The 6,000-nt window shown below is 38.7% G+C and overlaps 1 long non-coding RNA gene across 1 annotated transcript in view; it reads right to left on the bottom strand.

Moving 5' to 3' along the window:
* Positions 1-1,604: 1,604 nt before the first annotated feature.
* The window catches only part of LOC127966202 (uncharacterized), a 129,572-nt gene continuing 125,176 nt past the window's right edge, over positions 1,605-6,000 (bottom strand). The window contains exon 3 of the long non-coding RNA XR_008155562.1: positions 1,605-2,222. This is a non-coding gene — a long non-coding RNA (uncharacterized LOC127966202). The remainder of the gene's footprint in view (positions 2,223-6,000) is intronic.

Here is a 6,000-nt window from a genome sequence, read left to right as displayed (position 1 = left end):
GGAAGGTTAAGGAAAACAGTTTGACACCATGGTATAATGAGCATACTCGCACCCTAAAGAGAGCAGCCCAAAAAATGGAGCGCAGCTGGAGGAAAACAAAACTAGAGGTATTTCGTATTGCTTGGCGGGAAAGTAGCATATCCTATAGAAAAGCATTAAAAACTGCTAGATCTGATTACTTTTCTTCTCTTTTAGAAGAAAACAAACATAACCCCAGGTATTTAATCAATACAGTGGCTAAATTAACGAAAAATAAAGCCTCAACAAGTTTTGACATTTCCCAACACCACAACAGTAATGACTTTATGAACTACTTTACTTCTAAAATCGATACTATTAGAGATAAAATTGCAACCATTCAGCCGTCAGCTACCGTATCACATCAGACAGTGCACTATAGACCCCCTGAGGAACAGTTCCACTCATTCTCTACTATAGGAGAGGAAGAATTGTATAAACTTGTTAAATCATCTAAACCAACAACATGTATGTTAGACCCTATACCATCTAAGCTCTTAAAAGAGGTGCTTCCAGAAGTCATAGGTCCTCTTCTGACTATTATTAATTCCTCATTGTCATTAGGATATGTCCCCAAAACCTTCAAACTGGCTGTTATTAAGCCTCTCATAAAAAAGCCACAACTTGACCCCAGAGAACTTGTTAATTATAGACCAATCTCGAATCTCCCTTTTCTGTCCAAGATACTAGAAAAGGTGGTATCCTCACAATTATATTCCTTCTTAGAGAATAATGGTATATGTGAGGATTTCCAGTCAGGATTTAGACCGTATCATAGTACTGAGACTGCTCTCCTTAGAGTTACAAATGATCTGCTCTTATCATCTGATCGTGGGTGTATCTCTCTATTAGTTTTATTGGATCTTAGTGCTGCGTTTGACACAATTGACCACAACAATCTTTTGCATAGACTTGAACACTTTGTTGGCATCAGTGGAAGTGCATTAGCATGGTTTAAATCGTACTTATATGACCGCCATCAGTTCGTAGCAGTGAATGAAGATGTATCATATCGATCACAAGTGCAGTATGGAGTACCTCAAGGCTCAGTACTAGGGCCGCTACTCTTCATGCTTTATATGTTACCCTTGGGAGATATCATCAGGAAACATGGTGTTAGCTTTCACTGTTATGCTGATGATACGCAGCTCTATATTTCCTTGCAGCCTGGTGAAACACACCAATTTGAAAAACTAATGGAATGCATAGTCGATATAAAAAAATGGATGACGAGTAATTTCTTACTGCTAAATTCAGAAAAAAGAAGAGGTGTTAATCATAGGGCCTAAAAACTCTGCTTGTAATAACCTAGAACACTGTCTAAGACTTGATGGTTGCTCTGTCAATTCTTCGTCATCAGTTTGGAACCTAGGTGTGCTACTTGATCGCAATCTTTCCTTAGAAAGCCACGTTTCTAGCATTTGTAAAACTGCATTTTTCCATCTCAAAAATATATCTAAATTACGGCCTATGCTCTCAATGTCAAATGCAGAAATGTTAATCCATGCATTTATGACTTCAAGGTTAGACTATTGTAATGCTTTATTGGGTGGTTGTTCTGCACTCTTGGTAAACAAACTACAGCTAGTCCAAAATGCAGCAGCAAGAGTTCTTACTAGAACCAGGAAGTATGACCATATTAGCCCGGTCCTGTCAACACTGCACTGGCTCCCTATCAAACATCGTATAGATTTTAAAATATTGCTTATTACTTATAAAGCCCTGAATGGTTTAGCACCTCAGTATTTGAATGAGCTCCTTTTACATTATACTCCTCTACGTCCGCTACGTTCTCAAAACTCAGGCAATTTGATAATACCTAGAATATCAAAATCAACTGCGGGCGGCAGATCCTTTTCCTATTTGGCGCCTAAACTCTGGAATAACCTACCTAACATTGTTTGGGAGGCAGACACACTCTTGCAGTTTAAATCTAGATTAAAGACCCATCTCTTTAACCTGGCATACACATAACATACTAATATGCTTTTAATATCCAAATCCGTTAAAGGATTTTTAGGCTGCATTAATTAGGTAAACCGGAACCGGAAACACTTCACATAACACCGTACTTTCTACATCATTAGAAGAATGGCATCTACGCTAATATTTGTCTGTTTCTCTCTTGTTCCGAGGTCACCGTGGCCACGAGATCCAGTCTGTGTCCAGATCAGAGGGTCACTGCAGTCACCCGGATCCAGTACCTATCCAGACCAGATGGTGGATCAGCACCTAGAAAGGACCTCTACTGCCCTGAAAGACAGCGGAGACCAGGACAACTAGAGCCCCAGATACAGATCCCCTGTAAAGACCTTGTCTCAGAGGAGCACCAGGACAAGACCACAAGAAACAGATGATTCTTCTGCACAATCTGACTTTGCTGCAGCCTGGAATTGAACTACTGGTTTTCGTCTGGTCAGAGGAGAACTGACCCCCCAACTGAGCCTGGTTTCTCCCAAGGTTTTTTTCTCCATTCTGTCACCGATGGAGTTTCGGTTCCTTGCCGCTGTCGCCTCTGGCTTGCTTAGTTGGGGTCACTTCATCTACAGCAATATCATTGACTTGATTGCAAATAAAAACAGACACTATTTTAACTGAACAGAGATGACATAACTGAATTCAATGATGAACTGCCTTTAACTATCATTTTGCATTATTGAGACAATGTTTTCCAAATGAATGTTGTTCAGTGCTTTGACGCAATGTATTTTGTTTTAAAGCACTATATAAATAAAGGTGATTGAAAGGTGATCGACAGTGTTGTAAAACAGAGAAAAAGGGGCTAAAGGAATAATTAAGGTCAATAATTAAAAGTTTTTTACCCAAATATTTTCGAGTGGCTATCCCTATAGGACTGATCCTAAAAATCTGTAAAGGAGAATAATCAAATGGGCCTATCATGAATCCTTTTTTTCCTCTTTCTCAAGCAAGGTATCCACAGTTTCCAGCTCCTGAGACACGAACAATAGGTAATGGCAATGAAAAGATACAGCAGGAAAATGCAGCAGGCCAGCAAAAAACCCCTGAAAAAGACCAGTCAGTAAATAATCCACAAAACAGCAGTCAGGATGCTTTCTCAACGCCTGTCCCAGCTTGGGGACGTTTATGGGAGTTGATGGTTTTATTTCTTTCGTTCCATTTTTATGAAGCGGGTTCTCCTCGGGCACACAGACTTTGGGTGGGCGTTCCCGCAATAGCTACAAACATTAAAATATTTACAATTATGCATCTTACAAATATTTTCATTGAAATTCAAGCAAATAGGAGTAGGCCTATCAAAGTTATTCACCTGGGGGACAAATTTATAGCTTGGGCAGGATGAGACATGGAAGAAATAGGCTTAGATTTAGAGCATAAATTAGTAGAATGCGAGAGAGAGCTGCAAACGGAGCAGGACAGGATTTGGTGACCTGTGAAGTGTCTACTTATGAGCGCGAGATCGACCACAGACTAGTCTAGTCTCTGATTAAAGTGTTGAATGAACATGGCTGCCTTTGCAGAAAAAGACTTATGATACTCGTAGAACAGAATCCCACCGTAAGAGAGAGCTAGGTCAGAAATTCTGGCCAGATGGTAGGGATTGGCGATATGGCCTAAAAAAATTATCCCAATAATTTCAGGTATTTATTGCGATAACGATACAAATGACGATAAATTATTTTCTTCTGTAAAATATCAGATTATGTTATGTTTAAGTTGTGTTCCAGTGACTGTACTGAAAACACACAACAACAATTACACAATAATAATGAAAAAAAATTACAAGTTTAAAATGTAAACAGATTCTGTATGTATTTATACTCTCATGGTGCAAAAATAGTGCAAACAGCAAAAGTAACAATCAGTTGGGTTCAGTTGGGTTTCAAAATTACAACAGAGTACAACTGCAAATAAATCCTGATAAAGTAACATACATGTTAAAGTAACCTGATAAAGTAAATAAGTTCAGTGTGAAACAAAACAGCCAGTGACACACTCTTAGAATTGTAAATATAATACGTAAATGGAACATGCTACCACCAATTAGGTAGTTAAATTTTCAATACTCTTGTCCCATGGAACAAATTGTAAAAAATAGTGCAAACACAATCAAAAAGTAACAATCCCAACTATGTCTTCAGATAGTTTACAAAATATTGCAAAACCAGATGATAACTTAAAAAACAAATCAATAAATTAAATTTAAATAAAATTTTAATTAAACTGTAAACACTGATATATACTCTTGCAAAATGTAGAAATGAGGCTGACATGAACATGTCTGGTAGTGCAAGTATAACACACATACTAGTGTGATTCAGTAGCTTAAAAAAAAAAAGAACAGGTCTCACACCTTAAGATTTTTGGTCAAGAAGACCAACATATTCACTGTAGCTGGTTTCAGAAGAGACCTTTGGCATGTCACTACATTTCCAGCAGCGCTGAACACCCTCTCTGAGGGTGTACTAGTCGCGGGGACGCACAAGTACTTTTTCACCAAACGACTGATGTTAGGGAAATTTACCTCATGTACCTTCTACCATGTAAGGGGATTGCTTTCACCATCTGCAAGTGGCCCATGCAGGTAGTTGTTTAATTCAGCCTCAATTTTCTCTGTTTCAGAAAGGGTGGTGGTCATCTCAGCAGCTGGTTTCTTGAAAAAAACTTCCAAGACTCTTCTGCCTTTTAGATGCACTCTGAGCTTCTTTTGTTAATTCAGATGACATTACAGGGGTAGAAGAGCCAGCATCACTTGGCATGGCAGAAAGGGATTCCACCTTTCGGACTACTCTGGCTTTGATGACAAGGATCTCTTCTTGACTCATATACTGAGTGCGGAAGCGTGGATCAAGAATTGTTGCCATGTTGATCAGTTCCTGAACCTCTTGGTCACCATATTTAGGGTTCATGTAGTCCAATATTGAACTTTTAATTTTCCTTGTGGGATCTGTGTCTTCATCTTTCCCCTGTAGCAGCTCACTGTTGGATAGGTGAAGTGTAGGCTTCAGGCTTGACACTGTGACATAGTTTTCAGAAGAGAGGGCATCTGTAAAATCAAGAAGAGGCCCAAGTGCTTTACTGACAGAGTCTAGGACCTCAATATCCTGCCAAGGACTTGCGTAATGGCCTTCTCCTGCTCAAGTATCCGCTCAATCATTTTCTGCCTTGATTCCCAACGTATTGGCGATTCAGTCACAAGTTTGTGTGGTGGATCTTTGAGTATTCGCTGCTTTTTCCAGCTGTGCGAAAAAACACTGACAATCTTCTTACAGACTCCCACAGCTCTGTCAATCCTGGTATCCCTCATGCTTCTCTATGCAAAACAACAACAATACTATTAGTTTCTTTTTAATAAAATAAATACAATAAAAAAAATAAAAATAAAAAGTTAAAAGAAAGTTAAAAGTTAAGTTAAAATTAAAATAGATGAAACTAAAAAAATAAATGAACATTTAATATGTTCAATGTTCCAATTTATTTATAAAGCACATACTAATACAACAAAAGTTACTCACCAAACCAATTGTTTCACAATGGTCAATATCAGGACAGTCCTCCAGTGTCAGAGCTGATGCTGTAGTGTCGATGCTCTCACCAGTCAATAGGGTCACTACAGGCAAACTGAGTCCAGAGAAGCTGGACCCACCATTCAGGAAAGAATGGCCGATCATATGACCTGCCATCTCAAATATGTTGCGTTCCCGCAGGTCAGCAGCTGCAGAAGGAACTGATGTTCTTTTTCCCACTCAAAAAGGGTTGTAGGAGCAGCAGAGCCTTAATAATGAATATATATATATGTTGTAGTGTCTACAACAGTAAATACAGCGGGGTTAATCAGTGAATAACTACCTATAATGGAAAAAGTTACACACTTTATTAATACCTCTCAGCCTGCACTTGAAAGGAGCTGCCCAGTTCTCATTATTCTGCTTATAGAATGAATTAAATGAATTGTCCTGTTCTTCTTCTGCATCAAAAATGTCGAGTGATAGAGAGAGTCAT

Source organism: Carassius gibelio, chromosome B10 (genome assembly GCF_023724105.1).
Source record: "Carassius gibelio isolate Cgi1373 ecotype wild population from Czech Republic chromosome B10, carGib1.2-hapl.c, whole genome shotgun sequence".
NCBI classification, from domain to species: domain Eukaryota; kingdom Metazoa; phylum Chordata; class Actinopteri; order Cypriniformes; family Cyprinidae; genus Carassius; species Carassius gibelio.
Note: the sequence above shows the minus strand (reverse complement) of the source record. Positions and strands in the feature narration are given on the sequence as shown.